Genomic DNA, 27,189 nt, shown 5'->3' with positions numbered 1-27,189 from the left:
TTCAAAATGCAAATAACTGAAAGTGTTGTCAAAAGATGGCATCTGGCAGCTCAAAGTCAGGAAAAAACCTGTGCGAGACGGGCAGAGCACAGAAATTAGACCGGGACAGATTTCTGCTAACGCTGCAGCCACACTGTCACTGCATGCCAATTATCCAATACACCTACTTTTTGTACCGATGGGCACTCCTTTTCCACGCTTTTTTAAAGTCATTCAGCAGAATGACTGGAATTTTTATATTCAAATTAAATAAAATTGTGCATGAATGGTAACTTTGTTCTGCTGAACCACAACCAGGCAAGGCTGGGCTTGCAGTTAAAAACCATCTCTCCGCTGATTATTTCTTTGCCTCTGTGCTTGCTTTTTTGCTCCATCAAAGCAATGCCCACACAGAGAAGGTGTCAGCCCTATACCAGATGTTGGCGTGGCATCATCACTGCAAAGACAGTGGGTTGCAGGTGATGCTGCTTCCCCACTTCAGGGGCGCAGGTTTTTACATGCAATATCCTAAAAAAGATGTGCATGCGTGCTCCCCTTGCTGGGTATTTCTGGAGTATGGCATTCTTCCAGGCTGCGAAATGAAACCCTGCTTAAATCTGGTGAATAAGGAGTGTTTGGGAAAATTTAATAGGACCGTAAGTTGTGTTCGGTATTTGTGGAGTGCTGGTTTCCGTGGCAACGGGGGGCTACGGGCTTTAATTACCGCCACAACGTTAAGGGCCCCTGCTGTACAGCGGCGTGTGCGAGACACGCTGCCCGGCAGGGGAACTGGCAGGAGGAATGCCTGCGCTGTCCTCTCTGCCCCGCGGCTGCCTGCGGAGGTTTAGGGGGTGCGAGCACCCATCGCACCAGGGAAGGAAAAGATGTGAAGAAAGGGGAAACCAAGGGGAAGCACAAGACCATCTGACCTTCAGAGAGAATATGGATGACGCCTGCCTCCCAAAACCAGCACCTCAAACTCAGGGATGCTCAAAACCAGGGGATGACAGGAGGAAAAAAAGAAGGACGCGGTGCCCAGAGATAAAATAAGTGGCCAGAACGTTTTGCTCAAACAGCAAAGATCATCCTGCAGCCATTTTCTGTTGCACAAATGGACTGGCTTCTATTTTGGGACGAGGAGATTAAAATAGCTTTACTTTAGTCAAATTGGTCTCGAATGAGACAAGGAAGATGAGGATTGTGACCCTACAGAGGTCTCTGCAACGAAATATCCATTCTTTATAGCAAATCACAGAATCACAGAGCTACATCTGACAAATCATCTCAGAATAGAAGAAAAGGAGACGAGCATGAATCTTTAATGAAGATACATCTACGCATCTACAGATTAAACTTTGCATATTTCTACTGAACAAGAGGAGCGCTGAAAAAGGAAGAGGTAAAACACACAAGCCAAGCTGGACAAGTCACCCAAGTTCAGATGGCTGGGCTGCTCTTCTGGCCTGCAGGAAGCCTGAACCCCCCAGAGGAGAAAGGACTTGAACTTGCACCTCCTCCTCCGCAGCCATGGCAGCCACCGTTGCCCACCTCACCCAAAGTCTCGCTCACAAATATTTGCCCTTCTCTGCCATCCTGTTTCACAAGAGAGGTGGCAGCCACCTTTACAATTTGCAAGATCCATTTTCTGTGGGCACATTCACTTTCCTGCTGAGTGGAAAGCAAAAAGCCTATTCCTAGAGGCTAACCCTGCTTGGTGTCAGAAGCCATACTACCACAGGAACCCCCAAGTGTGGGACAAGTGCCTGGGGGCTCAAGATGCTGCCAGGTCTCCCAACAACCAAGCAGGTTTGCAGCTTTTAGGCCTAGGCATATAAAAAAATTCTCCATGAAGCCTCCTTCAAGCTCCTAAATCCCTTCTTGGATTTTACAGCAGTGAAAAAAAAAAATAAAAAGAAGCAAAGTGAAATGAAAAGTAAAATAACCCACACTTACCTGCCAGTAGAGCCAAAGACAAATTTCCTTCCTAGCACAAAGAGCATAAAGAAAGAAGTACCTCATTACTGCTGTTATACAGGTGGGCTTTAACATCCAGTGGGAGCAAAAAAAGTACCCCAAAAATCCATGACAAGGAGACTATTAGCGAGGCTTTCTTCTCACTGATGGAGCAGAGGAAAAAGGCAAGAAAGAGTAAAAAATTTGCTTATCTGCCATGGCTATTTTCTGCAGTGCAATCTGTCCACCAGCCCTTGCCATATGTGCCACCCTTTCTGTTTGGAGAGATGAAGGCAGCAGAAAGCTGTCCATCAAGATGCTAAACCTTCTGGAAAGCCCTCCCTGCGCACTTTACCCTGAAATGGGGACTTCCGTGGATGAACAGAAAACACTTAACTAGATTAAATGTAGCTGGTTCCTGGGTATACACAGAGAGAATTTGATTTTATTAATTCAAATTTTAAGGAGCTGAAGAGATTCAAAGAAAATAAAGAAGGAAGCGATGAACTATGTTTCCTTCTTCTGCTCTTCTGTATGACCAGCCCCCCACCCCTATGGGTGTGCATGGAGAAATTCAGGGAGACCACATTCGGATTAATCACAAAATGCCTTTGATGACAGAGAGAAGCTGGGGGTGGAGGGGCGGAAAGAAGGATAAAAGAACTTTCTGGGTAGTTGAATCACAGGACTATTTTCAGGGAGAAACACCAGCCCCATCTCTTCCTTCAGGCATATGCCACCTTGCCTAACGTGTTGCAGCTGGTTTCCCCCATCAACCACAACTTGAGTGATGTGGAAAGCTATTTTGAAAGGTAAACTACGCTGTTACTAAGCAGTTCTTTAGCTCAGCCACATAATGAAAAAATGAAGCTACCCCCTACTAAGCTAACCAAAAAGAAGAATCTCTCTCAAAACAAGAATTATTAAGATCTGTGCAAGATGGAGCCAAGAGGAAGCATTTCAGAGACAGCTCAGGTAAATGATAAGCCACACCCTGTCCTTGCTCTGCAGGAAAGCAGGTAGAGTCCTCCGTGGGACCGAGTTGCCCATCAGCTGCGAGTAACCCCTGACAACCCATGGCCAGAGGAAGAAACCTGAAAGTATGAGAGAAAGAGTGCAGTGGATGGTCTAGACAGAAGGTTTGCTGCTTCAGCCTCCAGCCTCAACCCGCCAAGCAGCACCCTGGCAGCTCAGGAGCATCACTTGAAGAGCTAAGGCAATCCCCTAAACTGGTCTGCTCTGCCTAGAGACTGCTTATTTTCTCCCTAATGAAAGAAAACAAATATCACCACATCAGGACTCTCTAAAAAATAAGAAATAAAAGCCTTCTTATGCCCACAGTCAAAACAGTGTTTAACTCAGGCTACCTACACGCAGGCCAAGTTAGCCAGGAGACATGACTTGCTCACAAGCAGGGGTACCGCATGCAGAGCGACTGGTTCACCTGCGAAACCAGGTCTGCAGCCCGGTGTGACCAGGGAGCAGCAGAAAGCTGTGCCAGCTCCGGCCACCCCTTGACAAGCAGGTGACTCATCCTGAAAGAACTGCCATGGCCGAGCAGTCCCTGCCTGCGCCTGGGAATGATGTTAGGATGCCATCTACTAGCTGTCACTTGAATTAACTCCATGATAAAGGCAAATTCTTTGATTCTTAATGCTTTAGGGTGATGACTGCACCTCTCCGTATTAATGCTGCTGATGCCATTTCGCTTTGCTGGTGTATGTAACTTAATTTCCACGTAATTTCCAGGGAGAAATTTCCTTCTGATCCACATAAAAAGGTCATTTTCAGAGCCAGCTGCTCGACCCAGCTTTGAGCACACAGGAAAGGCAGATCGCAACCTGTCCTCGTGCTCTTGTATATTTGCACAAGATACTCCGATATTATTTTGCAGGACACTTGTCAGAAAATAAAAACATATTCTGCTTACACTCTCTAAATGTACACGTACCGTACCTCAGACTGATGTACTCTGCACACGGACACTGAAAATAAATGGCTCCGCACATGATCAGAATTTACATAACAAGAACAAGTTAGATCTAGATGCTGCAGTGTTAAATATACAAATAGTATCTTAAATAAAACACATTTAAATATTTTGTATGTAAACAGGTCTTTACATACACAGTAGACTAGTACATGGGGCCTGCACACAGGATTCAGAGAGGGAAGCAGACATCAAGTTGACTATGTAAAGTCAAGTCTGGTTATACAGATTTGACAGAGACAAAGAATATGGAAGCAAAGACAACACTGCATTTGTTTTGCATTGAACTGTAGGAACCACACATTCTCCTCTTCAGCCTTGTAATTCCTCAGACACCAAGAAAGGGTGGAGACAACATTTGTTGAAGTAAAAACAACACCACCCCCCAAACATTTTTCATAAAATATTTATCCCCTAACCATGGGTGCTAGCTGTTCCTTTCAATTACTTTCCCTATTAGCTTGGCTGACTGAACATTAAATATATACATACATATCTAAAAAAAATTTCTAATTTCAGCATATATCAGATAGGGAGGCTTTTACAGTGCAGTTATTTATCTGTCTGAGGTGCAAAGTTTGGCTGTTGCAGTGTGTCCCCTGAATCCTGTTAGCACTCTTAGAAAGAAAATACTTCAGCAGGAGACCTGTTGAAAAACAGCCCTTGAAGATTCAAGTGAAACGTTAGCAAAGATGCATAGTAACACACAGTACGCCAACAGGCCCTGGTATGTGTTCTCAAATAATGATGGGGCTAAATATTAAGCAGAGATCTTCTACCTCCCCCTCGCAGAACAAATAATGTGGAAGAGTGAGCACAAAACCGCTGTTACAGCATTTCTGTCTGCTTTCCTCGGTTATTTCATTCTCTTTGTTTAAAAAAATAAGATTCCTAAACAAAGGCAGAGAATTGAAAATATTTACCTTCTAAGTCAGTAGCACAAATTAAAATAAATTTTTTAAAAATTACACTAAAGTCATGCAAGTGGTAGCACCTACATAAAACACTGAACTGGTAGCCATATGCAGAAATTATATAGAACATGTATATTTATATAACTACCAATAAAGAAATAAACTAGACTAAAATTGTCAAATAAAAGCACAAGAGGGTTAAGTGCTCAGAGAAGGGTACTTGTCCTACAAGTAAACAGGAGAAGGGTCAGGAGAAGTTTGCTGGAGCAGGGAAGCATCAGGGCTCCAACTGCTATGCTGATCTAGTGAACAAAAGGTGAGTTGTTAAAAAACCACAGGCCTAGAATTATGAAAAAAATAACGCATTTCAGGTCTCAGATATTTAATCATGAATTTGCAATCATACAGAAGACATTTACTCACGTCAGTAGGAAATTCTGGTTCACCACATTTTGGGAAGAGAGTGGGAAAGCAGCGATGCGCTAAAGAGTCCAACTAAGCAGGACGTTCAGATTCCTAACTTAAGGCACCACTTTCCTATATCCGTGGTCAAAATGGCTCCAGCAACAGAGGCTGACAGAAGCATGCTACATTGGGAAGGAGCCAACCTTCTCCTCCTCCTCCTCCTCCTCATCCTCCCTGTCCAATCTCTTCTCAGCACACTAAAATTTTTCATTTGCGATTCTGTGGGGGATGATACAATTTTCACTTCCTCATTTATTCCATGCATTCAACCCTTAAAAGCTAGCTCTTAAAATACCAGTCTTGCTTTGAAGGATATTACTTCATTAGCATTGCTTTTGGAAAAAGGTCTTTAAGAGGCAGACGATTCAGCCTCAGGACTGCCCATCTTCTTTGCACTCCCTAACCACAATGCTCATTTTCCCGAACGAAGCACTTCTCAACAAGTTAGGTTAGGTTCACAGACATAAAAAATTCAAACTCTCATTTATTTCCATACTTTTTTTTTGTTACTCCTAACCCATGCTAAACACTTTCACATGTTTTATATGTCCAATACTTAGATGAAACATTTTTTAAATTTTATAAACCTTTTTTTGTAATTGCTATATTGTCCATGACAGACAACACTCCTACTGCACTGGGAGCCAGACAAATGAACCCAAAAGATAATGCTGTCTCTGTGAGATAAGACTCACATTTGCATGGGATATATCTCTTTTTCATAAAAAGGGAGCTGTGCACCAAGGTGATGAGACCCCAGAAATGCTACACAAGGTCCAGTGCTGCTGTAGACACCTGCCTACCCTTTGTGCAGAAGGAGCAGTAGCAGCTGTGTTGATAAGGCCAGGTTAACTTAATACAATGGTACTAGCATACGATGGAGTGTTTGGAAATAAGATACTTCCAAGCTCCTCTGCTCCTACCAGAAACAAGGGGGATTCAAGGAATTAGTCAGAAGTTCACCTGCAAGCTGCCAGTTCATAAAATCCAGATCTTGTAAGAAATGACTCAAACTTACTCTCAAGTTTGGAGCAGTTCAGCAGCTGGCAGGTACAGGGTCTAGTGGGGGTCAAAGAGACTATGTCACAAGTCATCTTCACCTGCAGAGTTCCTAAAAAGCTAAGGAATAGCTAGGAAATGAGTGCACACTTTATCCTGAGAATGATCCCTGCTGCAATAAGCTTGTAATATAGGGAAGTATGAGGAAATCCACACAAGAAATTGGTCTTCTCTATGGTTATTCGTTTCCAGATAGACACAGACATTTGGGCCAGAAAAACAACATTTCACATTTCTGTAACCAACTGTTTAATATTGCAATAAAAACCAGCCTGATTTTCATCGGTTTTCAGAGTTAAAAAGCTACTCATTCCAATTTAACGAACCAAGAGGTGGGCAAGCAGTGTAATTAAAAGCCCTTATCCTGTCCTTTTGGTGTGCAATCTGAAAACCAGAAGTGCAGTCAAGAACATGATGAGATTTTCATTCAAAGGAGACATCTTACTTTAAAAGCAGTAGATTCAACTACAGGCAACACTGTCTCTTACTACCAGTCATATGGGAAGAGAACAGAGAAACAATAAAATCCCAGGCAACTTGTCTGCCTCCGTATGTTGAGTGAATGTAAAGGAAACATATAGAAAAAAGGGAAGAGTCCTGAAAAGGCCATCCTAGCTGAACAATTTTAAGATGGAAAAGGCAAAACCTTTCACAGAACTGAGAAGTTACACTAGAAAGCTACTGTAATAATATAACATACTTTGGCTAAAAGGAGTAATTTGCATACATTTCTGGATGTACTGCTTGTCCATACAAACTGGTTTAATTGAACATGAGAGTTTCAAGAAGGGTAGATTCTAAACTGATAGTTATTTTGTTTTTAAAGCATGTTGTGTTGCTCTAACTTCAGCCAATCACTATTACTAAATGGAAGTAAATTTAAAGCTAAAGGAGTTTACAAAGAGTCTTGTTTTTTTTCACTAAGTAAATGAAAATAAATCACTGCACCTTTTCCATATGCAACAGAACATGGATTTTTTTTTTGGGGGGGGGATGCTTGATTTGGAGAACAGCTCATCTGCTGGGGCTCCAGCTGGCTCCACTGCCCTCCTGACTCCCTTCAGACTCCCTTCAGACTTGTGACTGCAACTGAGGGGACGCTTTGGTTCACAGATTCCTATTTAGCTGCAACTGGGGGTAAGAGCATGCAATGAGCTAGCTATAAAATCCTGTCCTAAATAATTATTGCAAACATTGGTACACATCATGCTTAGGGTAACAAAATACACAAACAAGACTGCTGAACCTCAGCAACTATTTCAAATCTTCAATTAAAAAACCCTCCTAACAGCCAGACCTGACAGCTCACTTGCTCTCCCATTTTTCTGTCTCCCTCCTTCCCCTCCCCAAATCCTGGAAAACCAGCAGAACAGGAATTATCCTTCTGGGACAAACATTTCCACTTGAAAACATTAAGTACAGTTATTTCAAAATACCAACACAGTAGAGCTCTTAACTTTTATTTTTCTCCAAGAAATCTTGAAAGCAAACAGATTTAGTAAAAAGAAGGAACAAATGCATGAATGATCTTCTGTTTCTCATTCTGTTTTTCGTAAGTTTATCACCCCTTTTTGTTTTTAAAAAAGTCTTAACCAAAGGACTCATGTTACTTAAAGTTTGCATGCACTGCACAACACCCAACAAAATGAGAAGCCTTTTTTGCAAGGTGGTTATAAAGGCTACCTGGAAGTTTACCAGGGTTTCTAGGATGCCTATTGGAAAACCTTATGGATAACTGTACAACTATTACTACATATGTATCCTAGGAGACCAAAGAGCTTTCACATTTAAGAGCTTATTTCCCAGCCACCCTCTTGATACACATCTCATGCATTTATAAATAATACAAATAGCCGTGAGAGAGGAGGACATTGGTTTAATTTCAGCCAGAATGTACACTGGCCTCTGCTTATATCAGCACACGTTTCATTTTATTTCACTTCTTTCTCATCTTATGACTACAAAGGTGTCAGAAATCTCACGGAATTCATGAAATGTGTTTTCAAACTTGAATTGTACAACTGAGCAAAGCTAAAATTTTTTAATCTTTAAAAATTCATGCACATACATGCAAATTACCAGAAAGAGCTTTTTTATTTGTGCAAGCAAAATTTAGACTCCTAACCACATTTTGCAAAGCATCAACCTGTTATATACAACATATCAGAGAACCATATAATTTAGGAAAAACCCTCAGGAAAAAAAAAACATAGAAAAAAAAATAAACAAAAAGCACAAACCAGCTAATTCAAGAGAGACTCACTTTACACTTCAGATTAGAATAGCCTATGCATTTGAAACAAGCCGAATCGAAAGCATTCCCTTCGTTTCTTGTTTGTATTTCTCGTCACAGGGTCTAACATGCAATTAAGCACTCAGCACCCTGCCTCTAAAGAACAGCATCTTTAAAATGCCAAACAGAGCCCCAGAAACACCCAGGTACGACTCCTCGGCAGCCGGCACCAAGGATCCGTTACAAAACCTGCAACACAGAGCACGACAGCCCCTTCCCTTCATCACCTTTTTAGTCAACATTTCTTACCCTTCCATCCCAGCAGAGGCGAGGAGGGAGCACAGCATACCTGCTCAACATAAAGGAAAAGAAGAATATATTGTTGTTCTCCGGAGGAGGGGTTATCACATGACAACAGGGAACTTCAAGGAAAAAGGTTGTCAGCATGCCAGTACACACAAATTAATTCACCAGTGGGTAATTAGAACGGGACCAGCCCCTCCTATAACCACTAAGCAGCTCTCAGGGTTTGATTTACTTAAAGCAGTAAATTCATCTAATCACCTAACCTCGCATGAATACAAGTGAAACCCTAATAGCTGTGGCTCAGTAAATACTAACCGGAGCAGAAGCCAGCGTAAAAGATCTGCAGGCGCTCTCTTGCACTGTGTCCTTTTCAAATCCTAAGCCTAACATTAAAATTAACCGCAGGCTAAAATGTCGCCAGCAGTTTCTCATGAATGCATAATGAAACGGTGCTACTACATCTAGCGCATCACAGTTTTGTAAGCACACCCGGCAAACATGTGTGGGTATCACACACAGAGGAATATTTGCAATAAATCCACATATATAGTGGCTTTACAACACATACAGGGCATTTCAAGCCTCCGTCATACTCTCCATGTGCTATGAATATTATGTAAAGCAACATAAAGTTTGCAAGAAAACAAATTGGATTATATAATGTTATTTTTCTTTCCTCTCCTCCTCTATTTAAGAAAACTCTGCTTTCTAAAAAGAAAAATAAAATGAAATGTTGAAACTGTTCTCAAAACTGCGCATACTTTCTGAAAAAGTCTCCATTTCTGTATAATTTTGTAATTCAGATTCTCAATACGAGGCGTGCCCAGTGCAGAAAGTCAGTTTTACATCCTGAAATCATTCTGCTTTTGTCAATTAAAAAAAAAGAAAAAAACAAAAACAACAACAACAAAAGAATTTTCTGGTTTTCTTTCAACATAACTAACTTCCTGGCTTTCTGAATACTAAATATACTGCATATTTGCAGACTCACAAATTACAAACCACTATCTTCCACAGCAGCTTTTATAGAGTCCAATATATCGGACTTCAGTAGCTCCAGTTTCAAATTGAGTACTTAAGTATTGTTTTTCCATTATACTAGTCATAATACAAATGACATCCAGAAGAGTCTACAACCAGCTAAATGTGCTGACCACCATATCCCTCAAGACACTGTCCTCTCCCTTCACTTAGTTCCATGAAGTGGATGAAAAAAACCTCTAATCCTACAAACACCGCGATAAATCAGCAGTAGACGAGTATGCTCCAGTGGCGAAGGGTTCAGTTTGACGTCTCAGTGGATGCTTGAGAACACTTCAGGGTGGTCTTTATACCACCCTCTGCTTGAGAAAACACGATTGCAAAGTAAATAACCCATCTGAAAAAGTACCAAAACTGTTTTTCTTGACTCTTCTTGGTTTGGTATGGTCTTAAACAGATGGGCTTGGATAAACAGTGTAATGAAGAGGACCGATGTCCTTCTGGTTCACAGGAGAGCTGCATGGCCTAGATGAGACATCATCCCTGGTGAGGCTACCATACCAGTCAAATAAATTGTCTGATCAGAAGCAAGGCCCATTCTGCTCCTTCCTGTGAGATAAAACCTGTGATAGTATTTCAAACACCTAGAGAGCATTATGGAAACTTCTGACCTCTGCTACAGACATTTCCAATGGCACCAAAATGACGACGTCGATATTTACGCTAGGCTAGGGGCATTTTCTCTGGGTTTGAGCCTGTAATACACCATTTCATCTGGACAACCAATATAAACCAACCCCAGCTACCGCATTCCTCTGTCAACACACCAATACTACACCAATATGGGCCTCCTTTAGCATGCGAATGTCATTAATTGAAACAAAAAGAAAATAATGGTTGGAAACGGCATCTGCTAAGACACCAAGACTTTTAACATGTACCGTGAAAGGGCATGGTGAAACACCACACAGCAAAGGAAAAGGGAAAAAACAGAGCCTTCGCCTGCTGCACAAAGATTGCTCCCCAGCCCAGTCCTGCTGCCGCAAGGTCTCATCTGAACCCCCACACACCAGCACTGCTCTTGCTACTGATGAAGGCGGAGGAGGATAGCCAGGATCCGCCTGCTCAGGCAATGGACTGAACCAAAATTCTGGGTCTGAGCCCCAAAATTGCCTTCAGGAGCCTTGTCTTCAAAAGACCTGAATGGCTGAAGGAAGCATGTCCTCCTCCTATGAACCTATTCCATCAACATGAGGTTTAACACTCAGCAGTTTTAGTGGTGCTTTGCAGCAGGAAAAATAAGATTTTAAGATTTTATTTCAACTAAGCACGCCACATGATTGCAATGAGCAGCTGAATAATGAGGTTTTATGGGAAAGAAAGGAAACACCATATCATACTAACCTCAAGAAAAAAAAAAAACAAAACACAACGTATTTCCGAAGGAAGAGGTAAACAACTTTTAGCCTCATTAAAAAGTTGAGAAACGTGCACACTGCTACTAAAACATAATTAATACACAGCCTTCAGAAGAGTCCAAAGGAGCAATTTAATTAACCACCTGCTGATTTCATAAATGACAAGAACACACAAAGGTAATGGCACCTTATAATTGAAATGTCCTGTTTATTTAGCTGAGCAATTGTGCTGTTCTATGTTGTGCATAAATACGAGGAAACACATTTTGAACTATTGACATTTTTAACTTTGTGAGGTGTGACAGAACAACGTACTGCCCACAATATAGTCACTGTATACTCCAGTTATTTAATGCCTTTTCCTAAGAACCTCGAAGTCACTTACAACCATAAAGGTCTTAACCTTTACGAACTCCTTTGATGGGCTTTTTCTAAAATGCAGAAGAGCTGGGAGGAAAAAAGAGCAATTTTGTTGGTATGCCACTTCAAACAAACTATCGCCTCATGTAGGGACTTAGTTTATATCTGTAGTTCTCCCACTTTCATACAACACGATCCTCTGTAAGCCCCATGAAATACTTCTGCTGACGATCTTGTAAACTCATTTTGTAATTTCTCACCCTTTTCCTTCAAGTGGGAAAAGCTTCCTTTCAGCTACTGCATCTTTTATTAACTCTGGAAAAACAGCAGCTTTTACCAAGGTAGGAAAACAATGTAACAAAATACATGAAAGGCTCTTCCTCGTTTTTTTTCATTGGACTTTTCAGGGATAAAGCTGAACTCAATTAATATTCCTTCTTGCATTCACAAAACTCAAAATGCTTTTGTGCTGCTACATTACATCCATCAAAGTCTATTTGACTGAACATGAAACACAGCAACATCTGAATTTATGAGCTGTCCGTCTCCCTTTCTAATGGACACACTAGGAGCATTCATTTATATCTGCTTTGGGGCATACATAATTTAAAATAACAGACTGAAGAGATTCTTCAAGCATAGCAGCCTCCACTGGAAAGTTGATTGCCAGACTAAAAGACTTTCCTTACAGGACTTAACAACGCACCATAAAATGATCCTCAGCAGTCCGACACCGCAGCAGCAGTGGCGTGCAAGGATGGATGCAGCTGCCTCGTACATCGATCTTAGGGTCTCTGGTCCAAGCTGCCCCCCTATCAGCATCCTTGAGCAGATATCAATGACTTTACGTACCTTGGCTCCCTGCCCACCTATTACAGGAAAAGCATTCCTTAATAGAAATTGTACCATTAAGCGCTGATTCCAACAGCATCACTGTACGGTGTATCTAGCTGAAGCGATTAGTTTGCGTGTACACATTAAATACACATTTCTGCAATTTTGCATCCAACAGTGAAATCTTTACTTATTGGTATTAGCTAGTCATGTTTACTGTTCCTGAGGGTTTTCCATCCTTAAGTGTTTATATTTACTCAGTCTGTAGCAAACCATTACCAGGCCTACCTAGCTGTATTAGCTGCCTGTCAGCGATGCCACAAGATATGTAAACATCTCTTTAAAATGATGAAACCTCCCATTACTTTTATGCACTACCGTTTATTTACCAATTAGATGAGGCAAGAAGGGTTCTTGAATAAATACCATAAAGCAGCCTCTAATAATTTTTGTAACTTTTTTTAAAGTCTTTCCAGCTTTCATGTGTTAACTCTTTAAAAGCATTCACATCAGAAACCAGCAGGTCCCAGGTACAACCCATGCCCCATAGCCCAGCAACAGCACCTTTGGGTGCCTTGTTAATACTCCCTTAGATATCCTTCCTCAAAGGACTCTTTGGCATCTTACCATGGGACTGAACACAGAGCTGTTTTCCAATGGTTAATCATGGTGACTGCTGCATGTTTCCAGGATGCATTGACCCTGTGAAAATGGTTTAGATTTTCTGCTTCTAAATGTTATAGAAATACATTGCTTAAATTGCAATATATCATTCAACTGCCTGCAGCTTCCAAAACGACCTGGACTGCTCAATATTGCTGACTTGTTTCTAACATTTACTATTGCAATAAACTATGAGAAACACTCGCCTTCTTCCATGCCACTAATATATTTTGAAATAAGATGATGCTCCATGACTCCTTAAAAGAACTCCATTTACCCATTATATATAGCCCTAACAACTGCACTCAAAGTTTCTCAAGTGGTCTTACCTGCAGTTAGAGCACGTCCGTGGTACGCAGATTTCATGTGCTAGGATAACGAGGTAACAAACATTAGAAAAGAGACTGACCACAGCTAGAGAAAGGCTTATTCGTACAAATATTTGTTACAGGTGTCATGTCCTGCTGGGGAAGCTCTCAAAGATAAATGGTGTCACTGAAGAGAGCAGAAATATCAGATCTTGAAGATGACCTTCCTCACAACCTACCTGTAGGAATTCCTGTACTGCTCAAGTTTGTTTCTTTTTAAATGGGTTAAATCCTGTCTATTTTCCCTTATTGATAGGCAGATTTTTTTTTTTCCTTTGTAACACCATTCCCCCAAGTTTCCTGCTACACAAGTTTGAAGAGCCAGAACAGTGGCGGTCTGCAGGTTGTTTGTGAAACTGGCCCTTACTATCTCCCCAGTCAGCCTGGAAGTGCACACAGGAGCCGACGTATCTCCCTCCTGCCTCCCAGTGATCCCAAAGCCCACTTCTATGGGGCCACAGCATGGACATGAGGAGGTAAGTTAAGTGATCACAATACAACCAGAAAAATAATTCATTTAAAATATTACACAGGGGATGTAAGTATTTTATTAATTGCATCATCTAGATTAATTCCTGCTTCCATTAGGTCATGGCACAGTGAAGTAATTTAAATCAAGGGATTTACAGCACTTTGAATTAGTTTAATAATGCTAAAGCTTACCATAGATATTCAAGTATTTAACTCACAAGAGCTACCTTTTTTCACTACTTTATAAAATTAGTTTAAAAATCAAATGTATTGCATTACCATTCCTGGTAGAGAACCTTATTTAAATTTTACAATCATGAAAATAAACAACACCATTTTATGCTCAAATACAACTTAAACCTTTAAACTTAAAAGTATGCACTTAAACAAATCATACGACTTATCACTACAAAATGAGAGTCTTTCAGTGCAGTAATACTGCTTTTTTTTTGCCTTCCTGTCCTCCCTGCCACCAAAGAAGCCTGATGTTTGATTTCTGCCAATGAACAGCCCTTCCACCCGCTGGTATTTCATCACATAATTTTGGACATGGCAGTGTCTTGCCTGAGCTTGGATTATTGCTGCCAAAACTCTCATCCCTACAAAATCTCCTTTGGATTCTCAAAATTAGGATGAACAGAAAATAAAGTTCAATCAAAAATGTTTTTCAGGTTTCTCTAAACATCAGCAGCTTGGCTACCTCAACACCAATGTCTCTGCACAGGACCCACTTTCATAGAGTCCACTCAGATTCTTCAATCCAGCAGCTCAAGCAACATCTGTGATCTTTTAGCAAATACCTGCTACTGACTATTTGCATTTCAGAGGCTTTCCCATAGCCTCTGGTTGTAAGAGCAGGCTTCAGGGTAGCTTTCACCAGCACCATCTCATTTCACATTTCAACAGACCAGGAGAACATGGATGCTCAGCTTCCAGGGCTCAGCTGAGGTAACTTCTAGCTCAAGAACCAGAAATTCTTATGCCATCTCCCTACATCTCTACTAGCATCACAGCTAGAGGGTTGTTTTTAAAATGTCTTAGGCATGTGCATTACCTCTTTTTAATGAAATAAAAATTATAAGAAAATTATTCAAACAAAGTATGCAGCCTATCTGCTGTAAAACTGACCTGGTAAACAGCCTTAGAATTCCTTGAGGACATCAAATGTACTTACACTCAGTTTGCTGAATTGAGAGGAATCCACTGTACTGCTACATTTCCTAAGCAATTTCTCCTGTAAGAATTACACTAGGCGTAGAGGACAAATTTAGTTCTTTCCATGCCAAAGCCTTCATTCACTTTGTGGCTTTATAAACTCCAGAACTGCTAAATACATGTAAACCTCTTAAATAAATAAATAAATAAAGCACCATGAATATTTTCCTTCCAGGATTACTTTGCAGTGTAACTTGAATGGTACTTCTCCTTTGCTGCAATATTATGTTGTGGTACTAACTCAAAAGTTCAAACCGTTTTCATTTCTTTATTACCAGTAGCAATCTAGGAAACAGTGCCATCAATTGTAAATCTACATGAAGTCGCACTCCTCTGGTGCATTTTGTGCATAGCAATCAGTTCAGAACGCAATCTTGTGTTGTTTAAAATTCAGTTTATTCTTCAATTACTCTGCTAGCCAAACTCTAATTTATTATATTTTCTGGTACATTTGATTTTGGATATTATGACATCCCAGCTTATACCATTAGAGAGGAAACATAAAATGGTGAAGATGTCTAGGGACAGCTGAGAGTAAGATAGCAACAGCCTGGAAAATTAACAATATCACTGTCTCTGCTCAGCTAGACCTCTCCTGCATTAGCGCTAAAAAAAGTTTGGCAGTATTTCTCCAGTATAGACTTGACATCCAGGAATAGCCTCAGAGGCACCATAAAACCTCGGCTAGTGTGGCGGGCAGCTCCGGTGGCTGGGAGGGTGGATGGCAGACTCTGAGCCTGCCCAGGCAGCTGAGCTGCAGAAGAAATGAAACACCAGCCCAGCTGCTGCTCCAAAGAATACAACGTGGTTCTAAATGTCACCAATACTAAACACATTGATTTTTTTTTTTTGTCTAGCCTTGCATTATCTCAGTCCTAGATACCATTTTTTTCTCCCAGCACCCAAGGTGAAATGAGAGGCAGCAGTCAGAATCCTTCTCAGAGCATCTTTCTTGAGAACCCTGGCAGAAAGGAGGGATTCACCTCCCCCTCTGGCTTGGTGACTGACTACATTAACCTTCAGGGCATGCTGCCAGCCCCACCTGCTTACTCAGGCTTTTGCCAGCAAGGGAAGCTCTTAACACACTGATTTGTCCTTTGAAGACGCATCCTCTTTTGCTTACTTCTTACTTCCCCCACTACATTTGGCGTTTGAACTCCTGCATCCAGAGGATGGAGGGGCAGTCCTGATGGGGAAATACCAGGTGCGTGCATTCACATCCGACCTTCTTCCCTACAACAGATTTTGACAACTTCAAACATGAAGAATCCTCATGTACCTGCACAGCTTGCTCTGTCCAAGAAATTCCACACTGGGTTTTGATAAAAATTTGTATTTCCCTTCTTTTGTCCGTCCTTCAAAAGCCTGAAGACAGCTTGCCAAAGCAATACCCAAGAGGGAACACTTCACAGGGAAGCCCAGGCAGCCGGACCTGTGAGAAGCTGCCAGCATTGGAAAGAACTGCAGTCGGGGAAACCCGGCTGGACCCAAATCCTCACTGATCATTTTGTCCTCCAGAAAAAAACAAGCAGACTACTTTCCCTCTATAGGATAATAAACTTCTCTTGTGTCTCTAAGTTGTCTTGTAGCTCAGGCAGCATTACCAGCTCCTTCTAAACCTCATAAGCAGTAAGGATTTTATTAATGATGTAGTTGCTGCAACTGTTGCAGTCATTTAAAAAGACAATGTCAACAATTACATGTAGCAATATTAAAACATGATGATTCAGGTTGCAAGCTAATTTACAAAATTAAGAAATGTCACTTTTTAGCTTACCCACTGCCTTTCAGTTTTCCCCACCCCTCCTGTACCTGTGTCGTAACCTAGTTGCTGGTTTCTGTTCAGAAGCCTTTTTACCCCAGCAACCCAGTCCTGTGCAAAAAGGAGGAGCATGAGGGATGCACAAGCACATTTCCAATGTTAGGCTGCTTGATTTCACATTTTAAAAACCCCACTGAAAGAGAGTTATTGGTGCATGAGAAATATGCAGTACAATTTTAGCTTGTGAAGTCTGATGGAGTCAGAGCAAATCAGATCAGGCCACACTTAGGTGGGATGGAGTACTGGGATGGAGGGGCTCTTCCCTCCTGTTAAGTGCTATCCTGTGCCCCAGCGTAATGAAATATCACCACTACAATGAGATAAAATAGCTCCTCTCATTTTGGTGTATGGGTACCAGGAAACCATATTGACCAAGTTCTTTAAAAGCACATGACAACTTCAGCTCCAACTATTTTATCTTCTCAATCCCATATACTCTTAAGTAACTTGTCTATGTTTATGCTGCAAATCAATGCACCTGCTCGCATTACCCTACATTTGAAACAGACCAAGAATCAAGACCGGAGACTCGATTCCACTTCCCAGCGCACAGAGTATCATCATCAATAATTGGTGTCAATTGGCTTCATTCGGGGCACTGCCTCAGGCATGCAACAGAGACTTACAATATGCACCAAGGAAAGGAGGATTTGTATATAAAATTATTTTATAATCTGAAAAAATTCCTCAGTAAACAAAGGAAGTTTACAGATAACCGTATTAAAGATTAGAGTTGTTTTAAAACAATGCAGAATGTATTCAAGCACATCTGGGAAGAAAGATGATAGTTTTAAAAGCAAAACCTTGGGGGAAAATATTTTTTCCCCTCAACAGAAAAAGGGTAATTCACTCTATTAAATCCTAATCCTCTCCAATTCATGTTAAGGCAGAACATTTTTTCCAAGAAAGAGTATTATCCATCTATTTTAATGCAATTTTATAAATAAACATTGAAATATTTTTAAATGCATTTTTAATATCTCATTAAATGATTGGCTATTCCACCTTTTTTTATTGCTTCCATTGCACTTCAAATTTGAGAGGCGGGCAAGCAGGCTTATTTTAAGTCAGAAAAATGAATCAGTTTATTATTAAATAAAGACAGAACGTAACCTCTGGACTACAGGAAAATATATCATGACAGCAAAAGCAATCTGGTGTCTGTCTTTTTGTACGCACCTACTCATCAGCTGGAAAATTAAGAAAATAAATCCTTCTATCTTATAAATGTTGTTATTTTTCCATTACTCATTTACTGTTTTCTGAAGATTTGTTGTGGCGATTTATGTGAAAATCCCCCAATAAAACCCATAAATCATTCATTACATTCTTCTATAATCCATGTTGATAATCGTGATATTTATACAGATCTTCTATTTAAAAAACACATTATTGAAGCTCCTCACTGCTACAAGTGCTTACAGCACCAGCAGAATGAAGTTATTCCACAACTAAGAAGTAAAAGCAAAAACTGCAAAATGTAAAAATAATTAAGTCAGTAAAAACATATTGGACCAGATTTCTATAATGCCTTTACCCACTGTATTTCAACTTCATTCTTCCATAAAAATGCTTAATGTTAGAGCTAAATTTGCAAGGATTCTAAGGTAAGACCTGAAAAGAGAGCAAAAAAAATTGTTGAAAGAAAGAAAGTACAGGATTTGGGGTTTTTTTTCTTTTTATACTGTTTTGTTTATTTATATATAGAAATTAAGTTCATATATATACACGTATATTTAAAGTAATTTCAATGACAAGTAGAATGCTAACCCGATTTGTACCAGCAGCAATCGAGCCCTAGCAAAGAAATCCCATAAGAGATGCTTTGCTATAACCACATAATCATAGCTGTGGTGAATTCAGTGACTTCCTCAGGAGCAGAAGCAAGCAGGAGGACTCTTCATGCCCACAAAGGACCCCATGGAATCACCACTGCAGATTCAATTGTCCAGTCAAGCTGTAAAGATGGCTAAGTAGGACTCTGCATGTGATACATCATCTGAAAAATAGCATATACGGGATAGCAACTGCTCCCGACACATGTGGGTGCATTGTAGTGAAGACCCTTCTCTCCTGCATTTCAACTTAACCTGCTTAGCAGGTTTTCAGGTACACACGGCCTCACTTATATCAACACTTTAGAACAAACCATCATTATCCTGAAAGTCAGTATCGCAACTAAACAAGAAATCTTTCCTCTTTGACCCTTTGAGGCAAAAAAAATAAAGAAATCACAGCACAATGTTGACATTATTATGTGAAGTTGCCTTCGCTAAACTTGAAACTCACTCAAAGACAAACGATACCTGTTGTGAAATCCATACGGTTCTGATCATTTGTAGGAGGTAACATGTCAAGCTGGACACAGTTGCTCTTCATCAAATAGTCTGCTTCATAATGGCATGACACTTAGTTATGAACATTTCCTGGCTTCACAGCTCTTCAAACTTTTCAAAATAGGAAAGCATTAAACTCCTACAGCATTTCTCTAGTCGATGGCACACATCCCTACTGTAGAAGGAAGAACTGTAACAGTTTCATTTCACACTCCAGTAACCCAAAATTCTGCACTACCGCTCACTTTAGTGTTAATTTTCCCATAGATTCTTTTTCTGCTTACATGGCAAGACAGCTCAGGTCAAGTGCACAGACAAGCTGTGCTGCTGATTCTCCTTTTTACCACCACTGAATCACCTTCACTTTTGCTTCACTGGAAAGTTATTTTCCCTGCAGAAAGCAGGAGAGCCACAGTCAATAGATAAGTCAGCAGCTATCAGTCAAAATGGATTTCAAAGTGGGAAGAAAACCTCCCCACAACTAAGCCAGCAAGTATTATTTATGCAGGATCATGTCCATACCGTATAAATACACCACAACGGGCATGTTTGCTGTTGTACATGCGGTGAAACCTAGCTCAGCGTGTGTCAATTCCAGCTATATACAGACACGTATCAGAAGCTATAGAATATAAAAGTATCAGTGCTGAACAGACATGCTGAGCCATACCCCAGATAGCAGGAATGAAGAGTGGTTATTTTGCCAGACGAAGTAGAAAAATACCTTTTTTAACTGGTGATTTGAAAAAGAAACACATTTGGTGGTTGTTACTGAATTCTTATGAACCTTTGTAATGTGTAAGTGAAGATCTAACTTACATACCTTTTTAAGATATTCGGATGAGATGCATGACAGATCCACAAGTACACAAACATATCTGTATTTTAGCCTAACATAACCTGGATGAGATAAGCTTTACCTTTAGCATTTAAAAGGAATCAAAATAGTTAAGAAGCAAAACTAAATTCTGAAGGCATTCAGTACTGAAAGAATAGCATTTGATCCTGCTTTAGTATAAGGCAGGATCCCTGTGGTTTTTAAGCTTTAATCTTCATAAGAAGCAGCAACGGCAGCTTAGTAATGGACTACTTGTAAAAACAGTCCAGGAGCTGACTTGTACTAATTTTTAGTTAACATAAATGCAACATCTAGCACAGACACAGAACTATTTTACTAATTCACTGTGTGAGCCATCATTAGCTTCTGTCAGTAACAATGAACAGCTGAGAAAACCCCTCCAGAGCAAACAAGACGTAAAGACAGGAAAAAGAAGCCAGATAGAAGGAAATCCTCATCAATCTGCTCCTGAAGAAGCTTGACTGAAAAAGATTTTTTTTTAAAGATTAAAAACCAAGTTACTTCAACTTACAGTTGAGGCAGCCCCAGGGAACAGGAGGCTTTGGATGACAGCTACGATGCATACATACTGTACCAAGGGTACAGTTACAGCTGTACGATCAGTATGGGGTTTGTAGCAAACACTTTGAACATGACCAGTAAGTTTATACAACGCTTCAGGATCTATGTGGTCTTGTGATATATTGATCAACTTTCACTTACAGTTACTTCAGTCTGGTTATAAACAAATTTTAAACAACTTGATTAAAAAAATATAGGAGAAGATGATATGGGGGAGGAGAACAGATCTAATAAACACAGGCCAGAACACAAGGAAGGGTGGGTTACTGGTAAATAAATGCATGAACTTGGAAGTAACAATAAGGCATCCTCCTCTGCTTGAAGCAGCAATAGCTGCTACTGATCTTTTTTTTCAGTAACTTTTAACCTCCAAATGTGTAGAAGTCCATATTTAAGTATTTAATCTGTTGCAGATATTCAGTGCACTATCCATGAGGTGCATACAGGTATTAACGTCTCCAGTGTCCTCCCTGAAATGGGACTTGCTCTAGATGTAGCCTATCCAGCATAAGATGGACAAGGAACGTACTGTTCTGCACAGACTGATCCTGAAGAGAGCGGAAAAACCAAACGCGTTGAAGTCAAAACGTGGTTTGGTTAAGAGCCTTGTGGGGGTTGTGGGTTTTTTGCTGGTGTAGCAGGTAGTGACGTCAATTAGTGGAATGATTTGGATGACATTGCTATACCTGTAGAAAACCCCAGTACAGGCCCTATTCTACTGCTGTAAGAGTACATGGCTGATATAGCTAGTTTTATCTGGGGACTAATACAAGGTATACAGGCAGAAGCACAGTCACGTTATGATAACGTAAAATGCATTGACAAAGAAGGCTTGATCATACCAGCCAAGCTTTTTTTCTTTTTTTTAAATGAAGACTTCGTTCAGGAATGCCAACCAAAACTGGATAGCCAGAAAAATTATGACATGCCTAGATTCTGAAATGTTTCTTTGTGTCAGGAAAAAAACCCCATGGGCTGGTCCTTTTAAAGCAAACACAACATTCCTGTGGCAGGACACGACAGCTTATCCAAACGCGATATAGCAACCACTGAAAACCGCTTTCCACGAACTGGTTTCAGAACACAAGTCACAGATGTTTCACCTCCTTTAGCTTTGCTTGAATTTCCATTTGCCTCTGTTGTGCCAAAAATCTCTGCTGCACCAGCTTTCTTTTTCCTATGTATGAACTCAGAAACTAGGATTAGCACCAATTTGAAGAACAAAGAAAGGTACCGGAAGATAAGAGTTTAAAATCCTCCATCACTAAGTATTCCTTGGCCTTTCAGGGCCAATATTTTGAAAATGACACTGCTTTAAGAGAGGGTTGTCTGTGAAAGAGAGCTCAGATTCAAGCAAAATTGCACACAAAGAAAAAAATCCACCTCCACAACGAGTACCACTGCAAAAGTCGATAAAAGTATAGGAACATATAGGAACGTATAGGAACACTGGCTTGAACCCAATAATAAACTGTGCTTATTCCCAATTGCTTTCTAAAGAGCCAGCCCTTGGGAATGCACAACACCGGCATCCTGACACCTTCCACTGGGCTTGTGCAACCTCTTCGGAGAAGGTCATGGGAACGTGCAGCGGCAGTGCTATCTCGAGGGTTTGGGTGGGGAGCAGAGCCTACAGCACACTTCAAAAATCACTCCCACTGCAAAGAACGCAGCAATGCAGAAGGAGGTAGCTTGTTGCTCATTTTTCCGCACCGAGCAGAATGATGTCCGACAACACTACACCACTCCAGGCAACCCAATCCAAAAGCCCCGCTTTGCCTTTCTGCAACTACTGGGTTCCTCCCTTCACCCAGACACATACGGGTTCTCCTTTAGCACATGCCACTTTCTGTTGTGCTCTCTTGCTAGAAAGAAAAGTGAGTCATGGTTCCTTCCTATTCACTACCTTTTACAACAATTTAAAAACGGATCAGTTCATATATTGGATATACTCCTTGATCAAACTCTATTTTGCTCTACAAACAAGGGTTCTTCATAAAAATTCTGTACACCCCATCAAACACTGGTTAAGCGCGATGAATCTCTGCAATGAAATATAAACACATATCCTCCTCTGTGGAATGAAGCAAAAAACAGCCAGGCAAAATGCAACATCTACCATTCCATCCCAAAATTAACCAAAAACCAACTTCTGTATAATGTTGAGCTGACACATTTATAACCCTACAACTATTTTCTTACCAGATTTGGTCTGTTTTGCTGTGATGACAGCAAGAAAATTCTAGACACTATTAACAAAATCCCACACCCCAGAGTGACATCACAACCTGCTTGCTTAAAACAAAAATGAGGCTGCAAATGTTGAGCTATGTTACCCCAAGGTTCCATTTTTTAAATAAAAATAGTTCCCACTAATTGGGTGGAAAAAATGCAGACGTGCAAAACAATTTAAAATCTTGCATGTTCACAAGTTACCTGATTTTATATCAAACAACTGCATATGTAAGCTTTTCTTTTCACCACCTAGTGCACAGCTCAGCGTGAGAGACTCAGCAAGAGACTCCCCTCCTCTCCCAGCCCCCAAATCACTTGTAAAGCTAATATCAGTTGAAATAAGCATCTACAAGAATGTAAAGGATTAACATCTATGCACATTTATATCAGTAAAAATACTTTAGAAATAAGAGATGCCTGTAGCATTGCAAAGCACATTGCAAGGATGAAGTCAGCTCAGGTACAGCAACGTAATGCAGCAGCAGGGCTGGGAGCATCCCTTTACGTGTCAGTAGGTAAACTAGCCCCCAGTTCCAAAGCAGAAGTCAGCTACCTACATTATCTCGTACAGAACGCAGAACAGCCAGTATGAAAACACGACAGCTTTATCCCATGAACTTTGCGAACATAAATCCTGACCCTGAAAACATTTACATGCAGGCTTAACATTAAGCCTAAGAAGAGACCTACTAATTCCAAAAGAAATACTTGGGTGTTTAAAATTAAACATATGTAAGTGCAAACATACAGAACTGGGGCCATAAAAAACCAAAAAGCACACATGGCAACATTATTATTTTTTATTGCTCCGTCGTAGGCATCATGACCCAACAATTACATCATTTACTAGTGATATTTAGAAGAATTTTCATCTTCAAAAGGCACTACAATTTCTAAGCAACAAACTCCATCGACCTAATAAATCAATTAAGCAGCATGCAATTCAATGGGGTCACATTCAAATTGCTTCTGCAAACCAAAGCAGCAAAGAATTTTCAAATATCAGAGACAAGCCACTGCTGTATCAAACAGGCAACCAGCTTCCTCCAGTGCCTTTTACACCAGGGAGCATTTTAACACTGAATGAATGCTGTTTTCTTATTAGTCACAGCTCTTAATATCTAACAGCTCTTTAAATAAGCAGCATCTTGTTGATTTATGACACTAATTTATAGTAATCCAATGTCTAGTACACATCCTATCCTTACACATTTCACTTTGACATTGTTGCTATCAGTCCTTCACAGTTGCTTTCAACTATATTAAGACATTTTTTAAGAGTACAGAAAAAAGGGATAGAAGGAAGGGAATATTTTGAAGTATTTTAAAGTAGGCAGTTTTAACTAGAAGCTAATAAACTTCTGCTGCTTTTCAGTGATACAGGCCCATAAACAGATACCAAGATCAAGACTGACAGGCTGTTCAGTGCAGGTAAAGCCTTACAAAAAAAAAAACCAAAAAACCCCGAAAACAAGTTTCACTGAGGTCATCAGGGCTTCCATTAGAGCACACTCCAGACAAATGCCAAAGCTTGCAATGTCAAAGCCAACATTTTTGTAATTACGCATGACAGGTTTTAGTAAGCTTATTTTTTAACTTGCCTCAAGAGAAGAGTGCTTTTCCACTCAGTCACCAGCTTACATTTCTTTTGATTTCTTTTGCAAAGTTTCATCCCTGAATTGTAGCTTCCACCCCCCCCCCCCCCACCCCAAACAGAAGATTCGAGTCGTGTGTTAGGAAATCACACTGTGTTTGCATATCTCAGACCCGAGTCTGAGTCCAATGTCCTGGGCTATCTCTTGCTGAAGGCCTAGGTAGCATTAAGGGTCAGTACAGTTATAAATTCAGTACTGAACGATCATTTTAAAATTATGCCCTTTTAATTTTTTTACTATATCCAGAGATTTTAGAATTGTAACAATACAAGTACTTTAAAACATAACATTACATAGTACTTCTATTAAAAAAAAAAACCCAACCTAATTGGGCACAATGGTGTTCTCTGCAGCCTGCTGAATTTGGAGTTAATCATTTTATATAGCATTGTGTTCAGCAACGAGGATTCCTCCCTCAGTGAGCTGATAATTTAAAATTAAAAAAAAAAAAAGTAAATGATAAAGGACCCTATTAAGTCTTGTGGTTGTAGCATGTACACTGACACACCTCGTTTCCATTTTGAGGAAAATTGTTTTAATAAAGTCAGGGCAGCGTATGGTACTAACATGTTTATTTTCCAAGTGGTAGGGACACTAACCAAAACCATCTGATGTGTCTTCCTAAGCCTCCTTGATCTGTTGCTGGATTGCAGCTTAGAATAAAGCATCGTGAAGCCAAAAGGAACTGGGTAGGAGAATATAAAAAAATCGGTAATTCAAAGTGTTTATTTAATGAAAGCCTAGCTCAGAACAATTTCTCTTTTGAACAGAAGCTCAAATGTATTTACGATTCAAAATTTATTTCCAGAGACTATCAAAAGTATCTCAAAGCTAATCCCTCACAGACATTTTTTTACTTTGCACACAGAGACAAAAACAAACCCACAATATCGTGTAATTTAAAAAAGGATTTAAATGAAGCTCAGAAGTACTTAATAAGGGATTTCTACAATCAGTGCTATGCGTTAGGAACCTGGTAAGAAAAGTCACAAGGGACGGTCACATTTGCCACTACTAGAGCTTCAGCAACTGTTTTCTCAGTTAGCTGACCGAGTACTAATATTCTGTCAAGAGCAATGATAATTTCAAAGTATGCCATGTTGAAGTTTGAAAAGACACGAGGTCTTAAGTATTTAAACCACATTTTCGGTGATAAGAGCTAACAAACGGGGAAAAAGTGGAGAGCCTGGGTCCAAGCACCGAGGACTAGAGTTTACATTTCGAAATAGCTGCCAAGTACATCGGCTTCAGAGACATTTTACATACAGCTCTGATTTCCTCTGGCGCAGCTGTAAAACACATAACCTGAAACCAGCTCCTGCAGCAGGGGTTTGCTTGCAGCTGTTCTTCTGCATCCCCCGCACGCTGTAATTTGACTCCTTTTCAGGCAGCAGCTTCTTGAATAAAGCTACACGAGAGCAGCATAGGTGTATTTAGGGATCCCCAAAATCAGGCGCCTTTAGAGCAGGTTCCCAGCACCTCAGCTTCGCGGGGGCTGGCTGCGGGTCCAGGCGCAGCCCCCGCTCGCCTCCGGCGGGGGCTGGGACCCGCCGCGCGGTGCCCAGCCCACAGCGGCACCCGCTGCTCCCGGGCGAGGGCAGGGCCGCGCCGCCGGGGCTCGGGGCGGGGGTTCCCGCTGACAGCCGCCCACGCCTCAGCCCCGCACGGCGGCTCCCGGGCCCCGGCCCCTCTCTCCCGCACTTGTTGCCCCCACAAGCCGGCCCGACCCGCCGTCCGCAGCAGGCCCGGCCCCGCCGCTCCCGCGAGGAGACCCCCCGAGAGGAGGCGGTGAGGCGGCGGTGCGGCGGCCACCGCCCTGCCCGGCGGCCCTCCCGCCGCCGGCTGAGGGGAGGCTGAGCCGCCCGGTGCCGCGGCGGGGCAGGGAAGTTACTCACCGCCGCCGGCTCGGCTCGGCTCCGCGCCGCGCTCTCCTCAGCCGCCGCCGCCGCGCCCCTCAGCCCAGCCGGCTGTGCCCTCCCGCCTGGCGGGAGGCAAACTCCGGCCAGCACTTGGCGGAGCGTGTCTCCGCCGGGTCGGGTCGGTGCCGCCGCCTCCGCCCCGGGCAGCGGCGCGGCCCAAGTGACAGCCCCGCTCCGCCACTCCGGCGGCAGCCCGGGGCGCGGGGCCGGGCGGCGGGGCGCGCCGCAGCCTATGGGAGCGGGGCCGGGGCGGGCCGCGCCGCGGCGGAGCCTCGGGCCGGGGTGTCCCCGCAACTCGCCTGACGGCAGCCCGCCGTGCGGGGCCGGAGGGCGGCGGGCGGGGTCGGGGCGGAGGAGGGGCCGGCGGGGGAGCTCTCCCGGAGCCCTGCCCAGAGACCCGTCCCCGCCCGCCCCAGCCCCGCTAGGGAGCAAACTCGGGGGGAGGGGGGGGCACCGCCGCTGATGGGAGGCGGCAGCCCCCCTCCAGCTAAACCCGCTCCCGCCCACCCCCACTCAGCCAGAGCGGTGAGCGTTCCCGCCGCCGCCGGGGTTGAGGTTGATGGTGGGTGCCGCCGGCACACAGTGGGGCTGGC

The 27,189-nt window shown here is 41.9% G+C and overlaps 1 protein-coding gene across 1 annotated transcript in view; it reads right to left on the bottom strand.

Moving 5' to 3' along the window:
* Positions 1-26,957, bottom strand: part of LNX2 (ligand of numb-protein X 2) — a 60,387-nt gene extending 33,430 nt beyond the window's left edge. Inside the window, exon 1 of the mRNA XM_064441096.1 lies at positions 26,573-26,957. The gene's annotated coding sequence lies outside the window, so the exon portion shown is untranslated. The remainder of the gene's footprint in view (positions 1-26,572) is intronic.
* Positions 26,958-27,189: the final 232 nt, after the last annotated feature.

Source organism: Phalacrocorax carbo, chromosome 1 (genome assembly GCF_963921805.1).
Source record: "Phalacrocorax carbo chromosome 1, bPhaCar2.1, whole genome shotgun sequence".
NCBI classification, from domain to species: Eukaryota; Metazoa; Chordata; class Aves; order Suliformes; family Phalacrocoracidae; genus Phalacrocorax; species Phalacrocorax carbo.
The sequence above is the reverse complement of the archived record's forward strand: the minus strand, read 5'-3'. Positions and strand labels throughout refer to the sequence as shown.